The 24,938-nt window shown below is 34.5% G+C and overlaps 1 protein-coding gene across 6 annotated transcripts in view; it reads left to right on the forward strand.

Annotated features, from left to right (window-relative positions):
• HMCN1 (hemicentin 1) overlaps positions 1 to 24,938 on the forward strand; it is a 489,269-nt gene that overhangs the window by 160,060 nt on the left and 304,271 nt on the right. The window lies entirely within an intron of this gene.

Consider the following 24,938-nt stretch of genomic DNA (forward strand, 5'->3'; position numbering starts at 1 on the left):
CTGAGGTGCCCAGCCTACATTATTTGGCTGATTTCCTCTCAATCAATATCTTTCTACTGAAATATTAATTTTAGTTATATATTTGACATGTTTAACTGAAAAACATAATATACACACACATACAAACATGCATGCTTCTCAGTGGACAACACATGAGTATAGAAGAGATTGGATCATCTTAAGAGTTAATTGACAGGGAGAAATGAATATAATTTTGTCTTACTGACGCTATTTCTTTTTAAAAAAAGGTGTGCTGCCATATGCAGCTCCGGTAAAAATTAAAGTGATTTCTTATTTGCAATGCCCCTTATTAATCGTTTTTCACATTCTCTGGTTATCTGTTGGTTATACAACACATAATATTTGAGATCTAAGAAGTGAAAATTATATTTATGATCTGCTTCCCATTGCAAAGGCCACTTTGTAAATATTTAAAGGTAAATATTTAGCACGGATATTAGGCTTTGAAACAATTGTATTTGTACATAAAGTAAGAATAATTGAATAATTGAGGAAAAATATTGAAAATGTTTCTGGCAATTTAGTTATTCACTAGATTACTTTCTAGCTCTTAATTACCCCAATATTGACGCTTTCATACACACACACACACACACACACACACACACACACACAAACTCATACACATGAATATTTTTCCATTGATATGCTTCATACTTACTGAGATGGGAATAAATCCAAACTTCCTTTTAATGTAAGAGAGAAAATATATAGCATAAATTTCCAAATTTACAGTGTTGCAGTTTTATAGAAATAACTATTATGACGGTGTACATGGGTATACTTTTCACATGCTTTTCTCTTGAGAGCATTTCTTTATTTCCTCACTGCACCTTGCTTGAAATGATAGAGACAGCTTGAGTAAGGATTTGTGTAGTTTTGTCCCTCAACTATAAAGTTCAAGTCTGCCTTCCTCAATTCTGTCTCCCAAAGCCTAACAGGGGACTTGGCCCATAATATGTAGCTGCTCAGTTAGTATCTGTAAATCAATGAATCAATGAATCAATCCAATCAATCAATCAGTCAATCAACAGATATATACTAAGTCATATAATGTTTGTCCATTTATTAAAATTGAAACATGGGTGCATGGGAACAGGGTAAATTATGTTTAATTACCGAGGTTTTTAACTACCTAGCTAAAATGTGAAAATATAAGCCAGAGTAGAAAGTTAGTACAAAAGCAGAGTAATTTATATTTAATTTTACTCTTGGACACATTTTAAGAAAAATCAAATCCTAATTAATCTTGTAAGTTATATTGCTATGGAGGTTTTAGGTAAGTTTTGAAAAAACAAATTTAGGACTAATCTTCGAAGGGTTTTTAACATGGATCTGGAAGTACCAGTAGGTGGCGCTGTATTCCAGTGCTCAATAACAAATGTACTGTTCCAGAGGGTTGACTCTTGTGATAGAACCAAAATCCTGGTCAATCATTTTATAAGGAATTTTGTATGTCATGGTATGAAGCACACATCTTAAATTCTGTATACATATACTATAACCATCATTTGCAGTTTAATAGGAAAATTTTTTGTTACTCTTGCATTATTTTTGGATTTGAACCTTGAGTTTGAGTTTGCTGTCATGTAAATTGTTACAATTTTCTTACATTACATTTGATTTACCTGTATACCTACAAAATACACACACCACAAACTGAAGTAGAAGTAACTGCAAAACCAAGTTCAGATCCATCATGAAGAAAGAATTGAGAAATGATGAGTGGATCCACAGAATATGGAATTTGCTCAAAAGCGACAGAAAAACTATAGTGGAGTTTTGGAGAGTGTTAGTTCACGTAAGCATGTTTGGCTTATATGTCACTTCTACATCTATGGAGTTTTGTTATTCACTGATGAAGATACTGCATATTTTGTTCTGAGAGATAAACTGGAATTCCAAAAAGGAAAACAGCAGTTTTAGATGTGAGCAGTCAAATTTAACCTCTAATTTGAAGAGAAATAGAGCTAGAACCTGACAGTTTGAAAATGGAAGAAGCCCTGACGTTTGAGTCTTGTCTTTTTCCTCTACACCAAGCAATTCTTGATAAGTCTCTGACTTATATGTTTTATTCTCTTGACTTTTAAATAGAATATGTTTTATGGAACATCTATATACTATAACATTGAGATTTAGTGCTAGAAACAGGGGTGGGGAAATGCTTCCCAGTATATACTGGGTTTTACAGTACAATAAATTGTAATGGACAAAGCTGTGTTCTGGAAAATTATTCTCAGTCCTACCTGGGTATAGTTGAAAATAAACATCTGCTTTCATGCTTCTTTTCTAATTTAAACCGTAATTTAATCAAGCTATGTTATGCAGTTCCTTGATGTATCACCATAGAAGCCATATTTGTTTTTTAAAGGAACTGCTGCCAGCTTGATATATTTTATTTTTATTCACATGCAACTACATCTTTTGTACATATTCATGACCATTTTAGACATTTTTTTGAATTGAAAATTAAGCTTACCAGTCTATGTATGCTTTCCAGTATTTGTCACTCTTTCCCTGTTTTTGGAAAATAGCATTTTTTTTTTCTATTCATCATTCTCTTTACATTTTCTCATTGCCCATGAATTCTCAGATATTACATAAATCTGCATCCTTATGTATGTTTTCAAAAACTAGAACACTTCAGTCAGATACGTGAGAAAAATATCTCATTAAAATCGATTGATTATTTTCTTCCTGTCTTTTCAATGATTTTGCACCTACTTCTCTGATTATAATGGCTTTTAAAAATAACTCCTTATAATCTTTCTTCTTACATATTTTAATTTAAAAATTATTCTTCTTTTGTTGTTTGGAAAGAATTGCAGAAAGAAGCAATCTTATAAAGGAATTGCCCCAAATATTTTAAAACGAGAAATCCAAAACAAATCAAGGAATTATATTGAATCACTGATGTTTTTACAGTGGCATGGTTAATAAATCAGTTCAATATTATGAACCCCAACCAAAATTCTGAAATGTAATCTTATTTTCCTTTTACTAACAATGCGTCTTGCCATATAACCTGTTTAACATGACCTCTTAAAGGTGCAGTAAGGCACAGGAGAAGAAATAAAAACCCAGAGAGGGAGCAGGAAGTAGATGAAGGAAATAGCAGAAAGGAGAAAAACACAATGAATTGTGATAAAGGGGGTAAGGGAGTACAGGAACCACTGCCAACGGGCTGACCAATATGTGCGTGCTATAGGTCTTTGATTGGAAACTGTCAGCAGGGCCAAGTGTTGATACCGTCTCTGAGGTTACTTAGTTCTTATTCTCCAAGAGACAAAATTGACTAGGGGCACGTATCCCAAATGAATGTAGCCTCCCCTTTCATTTCACCCAGTAGCTTTATTTTTGTCACTCAAGGGGCCATACAAGTTGGGATGGAATTTTGCCATATTCATTTTACAGTTCAAGGCATTCTTCATTCATGTCCTTTAATCTGGGACTTAAAATGGTAAAGCTGAGGCAGCCCCAATAATACATATTCTTAGTTGGTAGGATAGGTCATCAACAGACCGAGATCAAACTCATCAGAAGAGAAAGATTTGGTTCCCAGTGACTTCAGTTTTCGAGGTAATCTCTCTTTCTCTGAAATTAAAATTGTTTTCTTTGAGTTAAAAAAGGCTACAAATAGTAAATTTTAAAACATAGTCTGAAAAACTGTATTTAAGTTCGTGGTACTTGTTGCTCTTTGCAGCTTTGGAATTTAGGGGATTAATTATGTGATGAAAATCAAGCTGGAGGCAATTAGCCACATACATTTGAGTCATCAGAGAATACTTTGTGGGAAACAATATTGATAGAATATATAGTATTTTCATGCCACGTAGCAATATTTTGTGGTTGTGAAGTACTTGCAATAAACCACATGCAAAAAAAAAAACTGCATGACCAGCCTTGAGCTGGATAAAGATACTTGCTCCCGTAGATATTAGCACACTGATTTTTATATATAGACTTTTTCAAGTTTTATTTTTTTATATTAGTTTCAGGTGTACAAAACAATATAATGATTAGACATTTACACCCCTCTCATAATGATAATCCCCCTCAAGTCTGCTACGCTCTGACATTATAAATAGCTGTTAAAACATCACTGACTATATTCCCTATGCTGTACTTTACATCCATGACTATGTATATTTGCATATATATATTTGCATATATATTTAACACATTTTAACATAACATCTCTTAAAATGTATATACATTTTTTTGGCCCTCCTGGTATATACTTTTTACATAGACATTTCTTTTGTCAGGCCTGATCATCAAATTTCAAATTTCTAAAATCAAACACCCTTATTGATAAAAAATACTGAGTATATAAGAGTAATAGTACGTATAGTAAATCATAAGTCACATACAAGTACTATTGTTCTAATAAATTATTTGGACTGAAAACAAAAAAATATTATAAATAGTTCAGATAAGTAAATATGAGCCAATATCTCTCACATGCAAATACTCTAATGAACCCTTTTGGAATGTGTGTACCTCACTGTAGAGGCCAATATGAAGGCTAGCATTTTCCGGTATAATTTAACTAAAGGTATGTACATTGAGAAGAATTCTGAAATTAGCTCCAAGTTTTGTCTTCTCTCTTTTTAAGTTCACAGTAACTGTATGTCAGTAAGTAGGTGTTTGGTATATGTTTGATCTAAGGGAAATAAATTTTCTTATGCGTGGAAGGGTTTAGGAAATTCCTGTCATGTATTAGTAAGAAAACTAATACATAGTAAGCAAGTTTGAGGGTAGTTTACTGTAATCCCTACTGAGTTGCAGACAACAGTGGACAATTTGTTTGCCCAGATTGATACATATAACTTGCAACCAAACCAACTTTCTAAAATGTAATTTACTTATCAGATGCGTGAATCTGATGACTGAGTCCATTAGAATACCAGGAGTGCTTTCCTGCAGCCAGTAAGTGTTTTTAACTAAAGGGTCAGGTTAAAAAAAAACAAACAATCTATCTTTGGCTAGCATTCGAAATTAGTCTTTTGTTGCATCTGTTTCAGTGAGATTCAGTGGCATATTGGTTGCCTAACAGGAGTTAGTGCATCCAAAATAAATAAAATGTTAGCTGAAGATATGGACTTCCTCATTTAGGATTTCCTAATTTTAAAAATGAGTAGTGTTTTTCTTGACAGAAAATACCCGTGTAGTGGACAGGAAGTATCCTATTTGACAGAGAATACTTAAGATTAAGGGTTTTTTGTTTGTTTGCTTATGAAAGCAATTCATGTTCTTTGTAGAAAACTTGGAAACCATATAAAAGTATAAAGAACAACAAAATCAGCAAAATTCTAATAATTTTACTGTTAAAATTTGGTATATTTCTTTTGTCTCCTTTACTTATCTCCCCTTCTTTCACTGTTCTTTCTTTTCTTTTTGTTTCAAATGGAGATTATATGGGATATTTTATTTTTATCTTTCACGTCCCCCTTCTTAAATACATCATGAGTATTTCCACAAGGAATTAACATTATTGCAAAACAGTATTTAAAATGTTACATGTGCTCTGTTCATTTATTTCATTATCTTCGATTGAACATTAAGATTTTTTTCCCTTAACAGAGAATATTTTATTAGATATAATAATTTTGGGGGAACAATATATTCTTGTCTTGAGACAATATTATTTTATGGAAAAAGGTAGTTCATTTTTCCCCCCTCTAATCAACAGCGTATCTAAGACAAACATGGAAAATAAGTGTAAAAGAGTGGGCAAGATATTTAAAAAATGCTTTTAGAAATTTAAAGTAAAGTGTAAATGATGTTTAATGTTAATTTCATACCTCTACATATTAATATTTTTTTTGTTGCTGTTGTCTTTATTGCCTCAATTGACTACAAATGTGATGTTGCCTCGATTTACAGATTTCTGGCAAAGGTGCTCATTTTTATGATTGAAGTTAGTCACGGGTTTCCCAGGCGCCATCTCTTGGCTTTGTGGTTTTAGCGAAATCCAAGTCGAGTCGATTGAGCCGTTCACATGTCTGAATGCCAGAAGATAGAACCGAAGTAAAAGATCCTGTTCTGGAAAAATAAACCACCCAGAGGACCTGCGTGTCTTTCCTTATTTCTTTTGATTTCTAAATTAAGAACTAAGATTCAACCATGAAGCAGTATTTTCAATTTAGAATTAAAACAACCCAGACTTCTAGAAAGAAGTAATTAAATGACCTAGGTGCATAGTGCAGTCAAGTGTGTTATTTTATTTTTATTGCTTTACCAAATGTGGTACTATTTCTATGTTTTTTTCTCCCAAGTGTATCTGAACAGTGGAACTAACAACAATTTATATGTTTGTGTTAGTCACCATCAGCAACATTTTATGGGTGAACTGACAGTGTATCTTTGATAGAAATGGGATTAGATGTAAAAATAGTCTGTCCTCAAAAAGCTGGGAGACTTAGGCGATAATGATATTATCATTAACTCATGTGAGTTGAGTGCTGGGCTTTATGCTTCAATTTTGTTTAATCCTCTCAACAATTCTGGGAAGGTCGATTCTATAGATGAGGAATGTGAGGCCAAAGGAGTTTCAGTAAGTCACCCAAGGTCATGCTGCTAGTAAGTGGTCCAGCAGAACTGGAGCACAGGATGTCTGTCCTTCAAACTCCTTGTGTGTTTAGGCTTAGTTCCCCTAGAGATGTGAATATTGTCTCTCTAAATTCCTGTGGCTTTTTTTCATCATACTTAGCTCACAACAGTGTTGTTTGTACTATATGATTCATTTTTATCTTCCTACTAAATTATAAGCTGTTTGGGATCAGGGGTTGAAAAACTGAGAATGCTCAAATTGTGTAACCCAATAAAATACATCCTCTCTGCAAGCCACAGTGCAGTGCCTTCTAATAGGAGCTACTACATGCTTATAGATTAATACCTACCGTGGGCTAAGCTCTGGCTGGATCCCAGGAGCAAATGGACGTATACACTGGGTGCAAGCACAACTGGAACTGTAAAGACGTTTGGCATTTTCATGGAGAAGCAGCTAATCTTTATGGACTGCCTACTACATATATGTGTTTACATATCCTGTCCCATTCAGTTCAAACCAATCTTACAGATGAGGAAACTGAGGCTGAGAGATATTAATTAACTTGTTATAGCTAGTAAGCAGCAACATCAAAATTAGTATTCATGTTTGTTTCATTCCCTAGCCTACGTGTTTTCAAACCTTTTTATTGTATTCTAAAGTTAACTCTTATATATGTGGCCAAACATGGAAGAAGAAATAAGTGGAGAATTAATGCAACTATAGGCTAAAAATCCTTGAGAAAAACTCTGAGTAGAGTTTTGTTACCATTATTCTATTAGATCTTAAGGCAACAGAAATGAGAAACAAGAAATTGTTCACAATTTTATGTAGATTCAGTACATACTTACTAAGCATCTAATATGTATTAGAAATTATGCTAGCTGTACACAGGTATTAGCCACACAGAAACACTTAGGAGAGGTATTTCCAAGTCTGTTTTATCCACAAAGGCACTGAACCTTAGAGACCTAAGTAAGTTGTCCAAATTCATACCACTAATAACATAGAACTTGTATAAAAACACAGGTCTTGACTTGAAATACAGTGCTCTTCTATTGTGTCTTTTTTTTTAATGCCATCCTGAGAGGATAGCTATTAATTGTGAATAAAACTTTATTTTGAAATAGGGAAGATTTGTGCACTGCTTTCTTTATTTTGAATGGCAAGACAAGTGTGTTAGCAATTGCTAATTTCTATCTGTAACTATGTTTGAAATATTGGATGTTTGGAGTTTTCATACGTGTAGCAAGCTTAAAATTATTCAGAAATAATTATATCAATTCTGCCCAAAGTGAAGCATTTATAATCTTACTCTTAAATTGTTTGTCACTTGAATTCTCGCCTGTTTGTTATTTCTGTTATATTCATTCAACGTTTATATTTTAGGTAGGGGGTGTGTCTACATTCTTCATCTTTGTCAAATCTATTGACAGGCACGTTTATCATGGTGTTTGGTCAGTTGCTTAGGGGACAAAACCAAACAGCATATTGGTTGTGTTATGTTGGGCTTTGTGGTTTTACAGTTTAGGAAGTCCAGTCCTTGCTCAATAACATGCAACCATTTTCTGTTCTAAATTTTTTCTACTATATGTAACCAGTGCTTTAAAAAAAAAGTATTTGGAGGAGACTAAAGAAACTTAGATTCCAAAACAAAGCAATGATGCCAGAATCTAATCAATCAGGAATTCTTTTGTTTCTATAACAATTAAACATTTAAAAATTACCTTTAGAGAATAGGGACTTATTTGAGTGTGGTTTGGAGTAAAGAATGTGGGCTTTAGAGTCAGATAGATCCAGGTCGAAATCTGGGCTCTGCAATTCATTTGTAAAATGAAGATAATAATACCTAACTTTCAGGGCTGTTTTGAAGAGTACACAATAAAATAAATGTATGTGTATGTACAGTGCCAGACAAAAAGCAGATGGCCATTATTATTTCTAGTACTTCCAACTCAATTCCTAAACATATAAGACACGTGGATTCTGAGAATATTAAATTGTTAAAACTAAAAATTAGTGAATTTAGGATCGGACCTCTGATTTGAATGTGGTAGTTTTAAAGTCCCATTATGCCATCTTCTTCCTTGAAATTATCCAAAACAACAAGGTAATGAGAAACAAAAATGTAAACAGCCATTTTGGGTGAGACTAGGAGATTGCTAAAACCCCAGATTTCCCCCCGCCCCCCCAAATGAAATTTCTGCCCAAAGCTGTGGAGATTGTACAGTAAGGATGTGGAAATGGACAAGAATGGAGACAGGATGCAGCACTATAAGAGGACTGTTTTTGAAGACAGAGGAATGCACGCTAAGTTGCACTGTCTGAACGCCATTTTTATAACAGGACAGATTGGTTGTAGCATCAGAGGGCAGGTCTTCACAGACGGGTCTCAGCAGTGAAGAAGATGGGCCAACCACACGAAACACAGGCCATCCTTTCAGCAAATGGCCAGTCTCTGTTGCAGTGGAGAAAAGAGTGTTTGAGTTCAGAAAACTGCCACATCAGCAAATCTACATACAAACAACATACTTTATCAGGAGTGAAAGTGCTGTTACCCTGAGCCATGTATGTCCCTGGATGCTTCTTCACATGAACCTCCAGCAAATAGCTGGTATAGAAAAAAATTATCAGTTTCAATACTGTCATACAAAAAAGAACCAGTCCAAGATCTTTTTTTTTTTTAATTGCAAGATACAATATGAGGAAACAAAGGGAAAAACCAAAAGCTAGGTAAGGGAAGTTTATGAGAAAAAAACAAACCAAAGCAATGTGGCCATGAAATAAACAAAAATGGTTATTGGACATTGTGCCATAAATTTAAAAATAAAGCAAAAACAAAACCTTAAAGAAATAAATGTGTCTATGAAGGATTAGCATAAATCAAAAATACAAGAAGTCAGAAAAGAGATAGTAGGTGAACAGTGGGGAGACTCAAGGAAGAAATAGAAGAGATAAATAAAACCATCAAAGAAATTGGCAGGAAAATTAAGAAAGAATAAACACTGTTGAAAACATGATGAAGATCTAGAAGACAGATGTGAGAAAAGTGAGCAAAATGAAACAGAAATTTAAAAAGAGTTTAAATGGATCAGAGAGAAGATGGTTCCTATAAGAAGCCCAGCAAAGGAAATGAATCATGTACATTATGAGTCACTGATAAAGAAAATGGAAATTATTGACAAAATAAATATTTGCAGATATAAATTAAGTGAGCTTCATCAATTAAAGAAGACTTGAACTTAAATGTTGAAAAAGTATACCAAACCCAGTGGAAATTGCCCCAGAGCCATGAACATAAAAACATACCTAAGTTAAATTGCTTAACATCAGAGATCATGAATGAATCCTTTGGGTGACCAAGGAAGAAGTCACTTGCAGAAGAAAAAGGTTCCTGTGACCTTAAATTACTCTATAACACAGTCAGTGCCAGAAGATAGTAGAACGAGTGTGACTCAAGAATTTTATAACCAGCAAAAATGTAATTCAAGTACAAAAGCAATAGCAAACGATTTTGAACATATACAACTCAGGGATTTTTTAAAAAGATGAACTATAGTCATTCAAAAGATGTCTGTAAAAACTATCGCAAAAGTACTAGCTTTGAGCCCTGGGTCCATGTAACTCATCGACTAAGAGTAAAACAAATATGGGGATTAGGACAGCATATCAAATTATAATGTTAGTTGTGCTGACAGTAGAAAGAATTAACCTTACAAAAGTGGGACAATAGAGGGAAAGAAAATGTCAGGTAAAATAAGCACATTGATTTCAAATGTATATTAAAACAAGGTAGGGTCAGGATCTTGATGATATAAGACCAGGTTTACTTTAAGTCAAATTAACCTGAAATACGTCAAAAAGATCATTTTATAATGTTAAACAAGACAAAATAACACTTTATATATTGAAATATTCACAGTGAACATATAACAGTGACATATGTATAATTGATACAGCAAAGCAATATTGACAGAAGTAGAAGTGTTTTAGAGTAAGAACCCTAATTTTCTTCCATAGTTCTTGACAGATCAAGTGGACAAAATTATGTAAATCTATAAGACCTAGTTAACATAATTAATAAGATAGATCTAATTAATATATAAAACCATGTTTCCTAAAAACAGAGATACACCTTCTTCTCAATGATCATGGAATATTAACAGAAACTAAGTATTTATGGTGTCTCAGGAAAATTGTACTAATCGCAGTGCAGCAAAATTAGAAATTAATAACGAGAAAAATATTAAAAACAATTCATCGAATGTAAAAATCTTTCTATCAAAGTCGTGTCAAAGAGGAAATCAAAACTAAAATTATTAAAATCTAGAAAATAAATACAATAAAAACAGCATATCAGAATCTACAGTATACGAGTATAGATAAGCAGCTCCCAGAAGAAAAAGTATAAATTTACTATTTTGAGTAGTAAATTAGGAAGTCAGAAGAAAACAACAAAATCAATCTATGCAAAGCAAAATGAGATAATTAAAAATATAAAAACAGAAATAAATAAATTAGATAAGAGATAAATAGACGTTCTTCTTTGGGAAAAAATGTTAGCTAATGAAAGTTTAAAAAGGTAGAGGCCACAAATATGTAATGTATGAAAAATAGGATTCTAAAAATGCTGGAAATTTAAGCAATAAGAAATGTTGTTTTCTAAACTCTAGGTGAGTACTTTGAAAAACTAAATAAAGTGGTTCAATTTCTAGAGAGAGATAATTTACTAAAGATTCCAAAATGTATAGAAAATAAAAATAGACAAATGAACTGGGGCTGGTGGGGAGGGGGAGAAGAAGGGACAGAAATCTAGGCCCTGATGATTTCATAAGGGAATTCTACCAAACCCATAAAAACCTGATAAGTCAATTGTATTTAAACTGTTCCAGAGAACAGGAAAAGGAAATTTAACAATTTTAAAAATGCTGTGTGCATGATGCTGACATCAACATTTAGTAAAGATTGCACTTAAAAGAAAACTTTAGAATCATTCATATTCATGTTCATGCAAATAACTATGCAAAAATCCTAGATAAAATGTTGATGAACAGAACCTAGTACACATTAAAAGACTAAAACATCTTGATGACGGGGGTGGGGGGTGGTTATTTCAGGAACATACTGTTTCACTAAAAAGAAATCTATTATCATTACATTTATGGAGAGTAGCTCGTGATTTTAGTCATACATGTGAAAGGGCAATAACATTTAATATTCATACTTAAAAAAAAAGAACAACCTCTAATACAGTTGGGAATAGATAGATATTTTCTTAACTGGATAAACTATATCTATTTCAATCCCAAATCCATTATCATACTTAATGGAGAAGCACGAGAAGCATTCTTGGTAATTTCAGAAACAGATAATGAAGTTCATTATCACCACTATTATTTAACACTGTTCTGCAGTACTGACCAATTCATTTAGACAAGAGAAAGAAATGAGAGATATAAAAATTTGGAAACATTTTCAGCTTATATGATTGTATACTTGGAGAACCAAAAGAATCAGCTGAAAATTCTTACAGATTAAAAAAATTCCAAACAGCGGTAAAAGAAAAAAATGATGCAAAATCAATAGCTTCTGTACATTAAGAGTTACAGCCATTTAGGAGATACAATGAAAGAAAGACCCCCAATTTTCAACATCAAAAAAATATATAAAATAGCAATATGCTTAACAAGAAATGTGTGGGCTTATATATGGGGGAGGGAAGAGGGAACTTTAAAAGGCTTCTAATGTTACCAAAAGAATACTTCATTAATTGGAATATTGCACCATGGAACGTCTCAGCATCTTGTTAGTTTCTCCTAATTCATTCTATAAATTTATGTGACATCCACAAAAAACCTACAGGATATTTTTTGGACCTAGATATGCTGATCTAAAGTTGATATGGAAAAAATACTAGCACAAAAAGCCAGGAAAATTCAGCAAAAAGACAGTAATGATGTGGAATTAGCCCCACCATAGATTAAAACATATTAAGCCTCAGTTATTAAGACAATTTGGGTCTAAGACATGAAGGGAAAGATTAATGGGAAAGAATATAGAATGTGTGTGTGAATTGTGGTGGCATGTAATATCACGGGGGAAAATGGACTTTTCAACAAATAATGAGGAGCCACCACAGTAGCCATTGGGGAAAAAATGGATCCATGCCTCATAGTTTACACCAGCAGGAACTTTAATGGATCATAGATGTAAATGTAAAACATAAACCGTGAAAGTACTAGAAGACATCATGGGACAATTCTATATAACTTCAGCATGAAAGAAGTTTTTCAACTATGGTAGAAAAACCAGAGCCATAATGAAAAGAATCATAAGTTTTACTACATAAAAGCAAACTTTCTGCACAGCCAACATGGCTATAAGAAACATCAAACTAGAGAAAACATTTTGCAACTCCTGTTACAGACAAAACCTAATTTAATGTATTAAGAACTTCTATAAATTGACACAAAAAACCAACACCCCAATATAAAAATGGACAGAGACTGTTTTATATGAAGAAAGTGAAGAGAGGTCTTCCCTTGATACTGTATATTAAGCATTTCCTTCCTCCATTATTTCTGTCTCAATAGCCATCTTATTTCCATCACAGCACTTATTCTAACTATTGCTATTCTAACTATTGCTATTTTTTCTCTTTGCTTGTTTACTTGTTTTGTTCTCCATTTTACTCTCCATTTTCTCTTTAACACTGTGAATTCCATGGGGAATGGGATCATGTCTGTCTCCTCTGTAGGTGGCTCCCTTGTGCCAAGTACTGTGCTATCAGATACAAGGCGCTTAATAATGTGTTCTATTCTATTCTAGTCTATTCTATTCCTTCTTCAGAAAAATGCCCCCTAAACGTTCTTCCTTATGACCTATGCCAAACATGCTCAACTTTCTTATAGTAAACTTGCGAGATGGGTTGAGATGTGCAGAATTAAAAAGAAGTCACATAAATTCACATAGTAACAGAGCTAGAATGTGAACTGTATTAGGCTTTTGACGGCCAGCTTCAAGCATGGGACATAATTACCTAGTAGTGACTAAAAGATTATTTGTTGAATTAAAAAGTGTTAGAAGAATGTTTGCCAGAAGAGATCGTATATAAATAATATAACTTGATAATAGTATTTTCATATAAAATATTAATTATTAATCCTAAATCAGTTATCTGTTTTCTCTTTTCGATAAATGCTGTTGTTTTAATCTGTCTTGTTTGGGTATTACTATTTTTAAGAATCAGAGAAATGGAAATTAAAGATCAAGCGTATTTCTGAAATGCTTTATCACATAACTTCAAATTCTGAGATCTGATTTAATGAGAAGTATGGGAAATGATGTTCTGTTATCTCCAAAGACAAGAAAGTGGAGTTTGAATTTATCTAAAATGAAAAACTCATATAAACACAAAGTTTGACTTTTTCATCTCATGCAAGGAAAACATATAAAGATTGTTTTAGGAGGCACGGCTTAATCAGAAGCTACCTTACTTACTGATGCCTTTTTGCGATGGAAATTTGAATTCATTAAATTATCTTAAGTAGGGATAGTAACAAGAAAAGTTGTCTTTTTATTTTCTTCTAAAGAATCAGAGGGAAGTTGTTCCTTGTACTATAGTGGATATTTATTTTACCTGGCATGATGTCTCTGATGTTGTCATGACAGTTACTGGCAGTAGCAGCATGCTATCCTCATTAAATTCCCAGGACAACTCTGTGGAGTCTCTATGATTATTATCCTCATGTGATATATGAGGAAACTGAAAAGTCAGTGGGATTCAGGAGCTTGACAAAAATTAAAAACAAAGCAGAACAAAAAACTAAAATGTGGCAGAGGCTTAATTGTAACCCAAGTAATTTTGATTCCAGTGCCTGAGTTCTTAACCAAAGCAGTAGACTGCATCTTAGGTCAAACATTTAGTACATGGGTGCCACGTGAGTGAACAGTTCCCCGTCAAATGCCATGTTTCCTCTATGCTCTGTGCATTTTCTGGTGGCGTCTGGAATAGCACCAATCCGAGCACTATTAATCATTTTGGTTGGGAACTTCACTGGGACTTCTCTTTCTTTCAGAGGCTCTGCTAATTGTTATTAATGGATGCCTGTAAAACACATGTTAATTACTGCATTTGGGTTTGAGTACAGATTGTACACCAAAGAAGCAGCCCCTGCCTTTGGAGTTCAGGTTTTAAAGAGAAGGCTTGATAGAATCAGTGAACAGGAATGTTCTTCAGAGTGAAGTAGAGAAGCTTGGGAACTTGGAACAGAGGTATTGAAACCCTGTGATGATAAGACAGACCTGATCACTGTGATACCAGAGAAATGCCGCAGAATGGCTCGTGTTCCTCATCTATAGTTTTCGGAAAGTTGTGGATATGTGCCACAGCCTGTTGGTAACTCTGGGGACACCCACGCCTCTCCTTGAAAATGCAGCTGTGCTTTGGTGACGTGGGAAGAGAGGGAGTGGGTGCTTCCTATGTGGACGCTTTCCCATTACCAGGCATGGGCATGATGTGCGGGTTTGCCCTGGGTTGAAGATGCCTTTGGAGAAAATTGACACTGGAACAAAGTAACTTCATTGACCTTAAAGAGACTAGGTTAACTTCCCAATCTAGGATGGTTTTAGTTACCAACTAACATGAATATTCCGAACTTCTTCACATTAGGGGAGGCATTTAAATTCAAAATGAATACTGTGTTTGCCTGAAAATAAGACCTAGCAGGACCATCAGCTCTAATGTGTCTTTTGGGTCAAAAATTAATATAAGACCTGGTCTTATTTTGATATAATATAGGACCGGGAATATAATGTAATGTAATGTAATGTAATGTAATGTAATATAATATAATATAATATAATATATTATACTAGGTCTTATATTAATTTTTGCTCCAAAAGACGCATTAGAGCTGATGGTCCGGCTAGGTCTTATTTTCGGGGAAACATGGTACTCTTTTAAATGATGATTCAATTTTATGTTCAATTATGCTGCATATTTCATATTTTTAATATTTATTCTCTGACGAGACAAAAAGCAAGACAGCTACACACGTGTATATGAGTAGACACACACCATTGCAAGAGTGTGTAGAGAAAATGAAAATTAGCGGTGAGCAGAAGGGAACGCACATGTTCCTGTGGTTGAATTTCAGTGTTACAAGTCTGAAGAGTGTTTTATTTCATTCAATCCAAAGGAATGCTTTGTATGTTCAATAAAGACTAACAGTAGGAAGATGACATTGCCAAAAGTTGTGCACTTAAAAGAAAGATGAAAGCTTTAAGGGAGAGGATTGAAAAAGAATACCATACCCAGATAATGACAGTTTTGATTAGATTCTAAATACTTAAAATATTTCACCTCATAACATTAACGGATAATGTCTCTAATCAATGCTTTCCTTGTTATCTTGCCTAATGCTGAGGAGTATTTCTGTGCCTTTTCCTGGTGGCCATTGTGAACCAATTAAGAACCACATGCAGCCAGAATTCATAAGCACAACTTCAGGCTTGTATGTGATCATGTGAAATTCCTCCCTTTCTTCTTAAAGTATAAGTATGTACAGTAATTTGAAAATTTTGAAGAAAGGTAAAAGTACTCATGATTCTACCTGTTCTAAATATCCATTTTTACTCTGGTATGACCTTTTAGATTTTGTACTTTTGCATATCTGTCTTTGTAGATAGTTGCAATCAGAGTATATATACAATTCTGTTTTGCTTTTTTTATTTAATGTTATATGATAAACATTTACTTGTTGGAGCAGTAGTTTAACTGCTGCCTAATATTATTTAGGGAATCATATGGTTTTACTCATATATCTGTTTTGAAATTATTTATTGATATCTTAGTAATGTCACTGTCTTTTTATGTTCAGTGAATTATAACAAAGAAGGAAATTATTGCAACATGTGTTTAAGACTTATACCTACAATACACATAACTATGGTAAATTCACAAAAGTGGTAATCACTTATAATCTTACCAACAGTATAAATATTCCAGGTCTATTATGACACTTGTTTGAGTGATAATCTTAAAAATAATTGTGTTCTTTCTTACATCAAATTTGCTGCATCTACATCTCTTTCATTCACATTTGCTCCTGGTCTTGTTTCTTTGCTATCCTTCGTTTAATGAATTTTCTTTTGACATCGTAATTGGTAATTTATTATTTTTTGTCTATAAATTGAATGATCTCTTCAGATAGTACAAATTTTGGTCTATTTTATTTGATGACATAAATGTTGCAAAATCTGGCTTTACATATTTTTTCATTTTCATTTTCATTTGATTTCTATATATTCATACCTATCTATTTTCTCTTGTGATTTCTTCTATTATTTTGAAAAGGAGAATGTAACTCTTCTATTCAGATATATTTTCTCATTTAGATTCAGTTAATCGTAATGGTTATATGAATCATTTAATCCTTTTGGAGCTTATGTTACAATGTACTGTAAAATATGAATTGAAATTAAATATTTTAAAATGAGCAATCCTGTTTTATGTTCCTTGTCTTCAGATACTAGTTTGTCTATAGATTATTAGTTCTTTTGTAGTTATCACATATTTATTTGTATACAGCACTTCTATACTCTTAGTTATTGGTGCTTCTAATGTTCTTTATTGTCTTGTCAGTTTTCATTGATATAAATTGCCCATGTGCTGTTCAACATAAATTTAAGAATATTGTTACTAAGTATTCTAAAACACAGACAAGCGAAAAAAAATACTTTTGAGATTTTTAATGTATTAAATCCATAAATTAATTTGCCAGCATATACATATTTTACTATTTAGCTTTCTTTTATATAACCATGATCTTTTTTTCATTAAAGAGAGGTCTTTTATGCTTTTTAGTAAGGAGTACTACCTAATTCAGTGTCATGATAAACCTGGAACACTCATACTGTTGGCTGGGATTGTAAGTGAATGGTTCCTTCGTCCACCTTTCTAAATCTAGTTTGTTTGTGTCTCTTCTGGCCAGCTGGAGGCACCATCTGGCATCAGCCATAAAATATGAATTGCATATTTTTGGGTGAATCCACATAGGAGTTACATGCTCTGATATTTGCATTTAAAACTGGCATTGCACAAAACAAAGATGGATGGTAAAATTCATGCTGGTACTTTAAGCCACAGGGTTGCCAGGAGGAAAAGATCTTCCAGGCATGGTACCTGCGAGGGAGCGCCCATGGGTACCTGCATACCTGTGGGTCAAGTGCAGACCCGTGGTAGCCCTGAAGTCCCACTTCGGGATGTGGCTAAACTCGGCCTGCGGCCAGATGGGCAGCTGGGTTACTCCTACTGCCAGGGGCGGGACCAAAGCGCTGTGCTCCGCCTGGAGCGGGGTCTGGTGAAGTTGAGCCAGACATTTCCTCTTCCCATGGCCCCACTGCCTTAACCTTTGGCAGATAGGCGACCTCCAGGGATCTTTCAACCTCAGTGTTGGGATGTGCTTGGTATCTGGATTGGGAGTGCAGGAAAGGCTTGCCCAGCGGAGGGCTGAGACTTGGCCTCTGGCCTTGGGCAGTCCTCGCACTTCCTCAACCCAGCCCTCTCCACCCTCACATCCAGGTCCCTTCTGGGGCGGATGGTGGATGGTGGCAGCCAGCAGAAGCAGAGATGGGGCTGCTGGGTAGGACCTGGGGCCGATGGGGAGAGGAGAACAGGTGAGTGAGAACCGTCCTCAGAAGGTGGTGAGAGGTGGGACCGTGTGTCAGCCAAGGCTCCACGCTCGGAGTGCACATTCCATTTTGCCTTGAAACTTCACTTTCAAAACACAAATACAAAGATAAAATGGTTTCAAGACAGTGACTGCAAAACATTACACCCCAGACGGGGAGAGCCCTTTGGTGAGCAGGGCTTTGTACCAATGCACTCGTCATAAACCCACGTAGTCAGCCTTTGATTTGTAAGACACACCCCGATACTTCTGACGGTGACACTCAAAGATCCCACTCTTCAAAAGTATTTGCTTGCTTGTGCTTTCTCCTGCCCTCTTGAACGAACCTTAAGGATATAGTGCCTGCTTGTTGAATGAATGAATGCAAGTATTTAGGGAACACCATACACAAATATATAGACACATAAAAGCTTCTGTCATATTTTCAGCAATGTCTCTGATTCCCATATTTTGCAGATAAAGGGTTTACATCATAAATATCGTTTTGGATCACTGAATTACATTTTCCCTGAAAATAGGATAAAAAACTGCATACATTTGTTTAGTTGTGCAAACAGTCAGGACTGAAGTTAAGTCTAGTCTCCTAATGTGGAAATTTCAACCACATTAATGATTCTTTTCTAAGGACTTGCAAACGTATTTTTTCCTTCTTCAACAACATTTTACCTCTCTTTTTGTAATTTTCTTTTCTCTACACCTCATTGATGTCTAGATTTATTAGAAAAGTCATTCATGCTAAAGAACCGTCCACGAGAACAATTAAAACTTGGAAATAAATTCTAATATTTTTACCTTAAAATTTAAAACACTTTTTTATAAGATTATCAATATTTAAATTTTAAAATGTTCTTGTACGTGATATTTTCTTCTTTTTTGCTGTCAGAGTACCTTGATCACGTGGGAAAGATTGTTAATGAAATTTTATTAAGTAGCATGACTTAAAGTATTATATTTTCTTATCTCTCTGAGTAAACCTGATCAATGCATGGATATATTTTGATGTTAAAATGCCATTTTGTGTTTAAAATGACAGGTAAAGCTGAGAGTCTGAACTTTGTTGGCTATTAAAAATCCCACGGCTGTTTTTGTAAGAACGCTTGCTGCAGCCCTGGCCGCAGTCCAGTCTAAGCAATAACATCCTAGTTAGTCTACCTCAAAGTCCTGTGTCAATTATTAAGGCATTCTTCTTTGCTTCCTGTTCTAAACAGCTGTGTGACGTTGCTGGATTCATGTTCACGATTTTTCTATATCCTGTTCTGCCCTTCAAGTGAAATGACTTGCATTGTATATAGATTATCTGCAATTTTGTTAAGTGCATATGTTTAAGGTTATCATACAACTCATTGTTAAGTGATTAATCTCTTTGGATAGTCAAGCGGAATGCTATTTAATCAATATTGGCTAACATGCTATGCATGAATTCATCATTGACCTGGATTTTATAAAGCACACCAAATTCATCACTTGTGTCAAAACAATCATTAAGGGCCTTTGAGTGGTCTTGAAAATTACCTGTTTAATGTGAGTAGGAATGTACTCCATTAAATGAGTCCTGAAATATATTTGGCATCAGCTCAGCTCGAAGTCAGGAAACAGTTCTGTGTTAGTGGATTATTTGCAGATCTTTTAAAAATGGTACCGGACAGGAACACTGTAATTGAATGAGGACAGAGAAATCTGGAAAGAGTATATTGTACATTAAATTGAAAACAGTAAAAGTAAATGCAGTTACTAATCTGATTCTCTGTAGCATCCCAAAGCAGGAAATATAATTTATTAATTTTTCATTTAGATAACTTTAATGCTTTGAATACATATATTTATACTAGCAACCTTGCACACAGAAGACATTATTATTAATTTGTGTTAAATCAATTGAGAATAGAAATTAGGAAATGGAACACATTGAGCTATAGATCATTGAAGGGATTTCGAGCAGGCCACATCCCAATGCCTTGAATTTCTTTGCTTACTGTGTCGCCCTGTGTTAAGCTGGTATTCTCTTCAGGTCTCGGCTCACACCTCATCTCCTCATTGATGCTTTCACTGTGTTTTCCTAGAGTTCAGCGGTTTCTCTGTCCTCTCTGGACACTGAGAACATTTGCTGCCCCGTTGCATCTGTATTACTTGGCTCTTCTCAGATGCTAGATTCAACTTTTTAACTTTTCATAGCTTGGTATTTTTTACGTTTTCAACTATACTTAAATTTCCATTATGGCAGACCCTGTGATGTATATATTTCCTTGATTCTTCTGTAATGTTTTGCAAATATTGATTAGTTTGTAATGCAGCTTAGGGGCTCTTGTTTTAACTTTTCCCATACTTACGTGTAACTATACATATAAGACCAAGATATATATATATATATATATATATATATATATGTCTTGGTCTTATATGTATATATAAGTATATAAACTATATATATATATATATATATATATATATATATATATATATATATACATATATATATATATAGTTTTAAAAAACAAAGAAATTCTGAACACTGATATTGAATCATGCATAGGCAGTATTTAGACCCCACCAAGCAACAGTAAATATTCCTGTTATTATCAAGGAACCACTTTGAGTGAAGAAAAACTATAAGGAGCAGAAGTCTGTTAGTGGAAAGGAAAAAGGAAGTGAGGAACTGGATATTGATCTTGCCAAGTGAAGCAGTGAAAGAAAATACTACATGGAATTTCTTTCCATTATTTTCTCAAATACAATCCAGCAGATTAGGAGAACAATGGCTGAGACGCTGGAAATAAAGTTAAGCCATCTGATAAATAAATCATTAGGAAACAGGCAATAACAAAATTAATGAAAAGAGGAAAGACTTCCTTTGTGTTTCAGATACTGTTATGTTTTTTAAATCAAAAGTGATCTTCTCAAGCAGGACATATTTCTTTTTCTTTCTTTTTTTTAAATTGGGGAATATTGGTGAACAGTGTGTTTTTCCAGGAACCATCAGTTCCATGTCAAATTGTTGTTTTCAATCTAGTTTTGGAGTGCGCAGCTCACTGGCCCATGTGGGACTCGAACCAGCGACCTTGGTGTTATGGGCGCCGTGCTCTAACCACTGAGCAAACCGGCCACACAGGGCGTATTTCTTATAGTATTTGTAATATACATCTTACTTTAATGTTTCTTTTGTTTTTTAAGATACGCTATATGTGGAACATTGTATCTATGAATTATCTAATCAATAATTTGATTAAAGTAAAGAACAAAACATTTGGTTAAGGGAGGAAACTGAAAACTTTCTCAGTTGACTAATCAGTATTACATGGATTGTGTAGCATGATCTTTAGCCTAGAGCACGGAGGCTCGATAGTGTAATGAAAAGAGCAAGAAATAAAGGATCTGGAGGCCTGGGTTTAAACTTCCTTTTTTAAAAAAATTTTTAAGATTAAATTTATTGGGGTGACATTGGTTAATAAAATTATATAGATTTCAAGTGTACAATTCTGTAATACATCATTTATATATAGCATTGTGTGTTCACCACTGAAAGTCAAATCTCCTTCCATCACCATATATTGCATCCCCTTTACTCTCTTCTCCCTCCCCCCTTCCCCCTTACCCTCTGGTAACCAACCACCATACTGTTGTCTGTTTCTATGAGCTTTTGTTTGTCTTGTTTGTTTGTTGCTTTCAGTTTTATATCCCACATATGAGTGAACTCATATAGTTAGTTCTCAACTTTTTCTGTCTGACTTATTTTGCTTAGCACAATAATCTCAAGATCCATCCATGTTGTTGCAAATGGCAGTATTTCATCTTTCCTTATGGCCGGGTATTCCATTGTATATATGTATCACATGTGGCCACATGTGGTTCTTTTTTTTTGGTCTTCCTTCATTCCGTCTTGAAACATTTATTGAGTATCTCTTATAGGTGCAGTGAGACCATTCATCTCCTTGTGTTGACAGTCAAGTGAGGGAGACATAAAAGCAGTGGCAATCACAGTATCACACGGTATCAAGTGGCAGATGCCATCATTCCACAGGCAACATGGCATTGTGGTAGTCCTCAAAGGGACTGGGTAGCTTTGGTTTATCACCTAACCTTCAACTGTTTACGTAATTATATCTTTTCTACCTTCTTCATGAGGTTTCTGTGAGGCTTGAAAGGTATCACTATATGTTACAAAGTATTATGAATTGTAAAAAATACTTGCAAATGTAGATATAGGTCATAACAGTAGTTTGATAGAATATGGGAATACCTTGTAAATTTGATAAATAGAATTGAAAAATAAATTAGCATTAATACAGAACTTATTTGTTTTATCTAACTTGAAATCCTAATTTTTCATCTCCTTTTTGAAATCTCCCTCAGTTCTTTTTGCAAAGAATATTCTTTATATGAATTAGTGCTCCCACACCACCTTTTCTATACTTCTATTTTTGTACTCACTACATTGTACGATTATTACATATTTACAGTTTTATCTTCTCCATCAGACCTTCGGACTTTGAGAGCTTGTTAGGTAGACTTCGGACTTTGGAGTTTGTTAGGTAGATTTGAAAAGGAATTTTCCAGTGAGGTTTCTTTGTGTGTTTAATTATAGTGTCTACTAGGCAAGAGGAATTTTTGTTTTCTTTTTTGGTCACTTAAAGATAATACCCAGGCATGCAACAATAAAGAATTCTGGATGTTGTGTGCATCAAATTAGGCACTCTGAAAATGCCCATCGTGGTCCAGAGGAAAGGAGAAGAAAGTTCCTAGTGATACAATCATTGACAGAATGGAAGCCATAGAAAACAGGAGGTTAGTGGACTGCTCAGTGGGTTGAGTGGGCTACACAGCCTACTCGGTGTAGTAATGTTTTCAGGTATCTTAACCTCTTTCTTCACCACCAAAGTTCTTCAATTTCATCTTCTGTGGACCTCACAGTTTCTTGTCTGTAGAAAAGTGGATTGAACCGAATGATCTTTAATGCCTCTTCTAGCTCAATGATACTATTTGGAGACTGATGGTTGTTTTATTATCTTTTGGTAGGTTTTCTTTATAAACAACTCGATAAAATTAGTCAAATGAAGGGGAGATGATCTCTGCATTCTATTAAATGTTATGCACCTTCATTCGTCCCATGTCTTTCCTGTACACATATTATCAAAACAGCATTAAAGTAAATTGGAGAAAAGGCAAAACATTCCAGGAGGTAGGGCTTAACTCAGGCTTTATAGAGTGAGAGGTGTGTGAGCTGATGAAAGACGGTGGGGGTGACCATGCGGATGGTGAGGAAGCACAGTCGCTTCGTGCAAAGTAAGGGGTGTTGACGAAGCTCAAAGATTGGATTTATGGCAGTGAGGGCCTGGAATCCCTTGGGAAGTTCTCATTTAACTCTGTAAGTAACAGCGGACCGTGTTCAGGCAGGAAGAGACGACAAAGTTGTACCTGCTGAATGTCATCAAAGGCTTGGCAGGGGATGAAACCAACACAAGCAACAAGGAAGAGAAGAGGAAATGGCTCATGACACAACTGGCACCAGGCTCGATTAAGTGAAGAGAAAGACTGGGATGGAAGCAAGCTGTGAAAGGAGGAGGGCTGATGTTGCCAAATAGTCGTATCATTCAACTCAAGAGTTGGAAAGGATATTTACAGCTGGAGGGATATGGCAGCTCAGCAAGCCTTTACCTCTCCTGAGTATTTCTCGTAACTGATAAAAGATTTATCTCAGCTGTCCAGTGTGGTTTGCAAAAATGTTTATTAATGAACTGCAGGAGAGATTTCCTATCTTTGTTGAAAACAGGTGGATAGTTGAGTCTCTGGAAAACTAAATGAAGGCTAATTGGTTCTCTTATTTTAATAACATTCCTCGGTCTCCACTCTTGAAGCAGGCATATATCCAGAGCTGTTTGTTTAAAAAATTATTATTAAAGAGAATGTTCTTGCATGTAAGCACTTTTTATTCTTATGTAATTGCTTTTTTTCCTAGCATTTTTTTTTTTTTTTTTTTGTATTCCTTTCTACTGCTTGAGTTTTGAATTCTAGAATTATTTCAGTATTATGCCATATAGGGTCACAGAAGCTTGGCTTGACAATCCCGCTGGCAATTTATATGTCAGTAAAACTGCCTGGCATGTTCTTTGCTGTTTGCATTCCTTTGCAAAGTATGCCATTGTTTAGTCTTGAGGGAGTAAGCTTCGCTGATTTTCCATATTCTTGGGACATGACTTTTACACAGCTAATGACTGTTCTGCTTTGTATGGAATGTTTGCATTTTCACACAGTTTCTCCAGTTGCCTCTCCATTCCGTGTATATACCGCAAGGTGTCTAATCTATGGTGAAGGATGGAGGCTTTTTTTTTCATGTATTTTCTAAGAAACACTACATGGGTTATGGAAGACAAATTGTGCTTCTTTTCCAATTTACTTCCTTTATTTCAAAAATCCTACTATCTGTTTTTGTATTACATTTAGCACATTATAGAAGACCTGGCTAATTAATTATTCTTTTTTGAAGTCATGAAGTCCTTTTCTGTAAGTTTTCTTTTGAGGTTAGAAAATGTCTTATAAAAACGAAATATTAAGTATTTTATATAATTGTGTGCTTTAGTTGCACATGATAGTTTTGAAGGCAGCCCGTGCCTTCATTAGATAAAACAGAAAACTTTTATCCACCCTGGGAATTTAAGGTGATATCTGTGCACATTATA

Source organism: Rhinolophus sinicus, chromosome 11, assembly GCF_057876585.1.
Source record: "Rhinolophus sinicus isolate RSI-liver-muscle chromosome 11, RSI-T2T, whole genome shotgun sequence".
Lineage (NCBI taxonomy): Eukaryota > Metazoa > Chordata > Mammalia > Chiroptera > Rhinolophidae > Rhinolophus > Rhinolophus sinicus.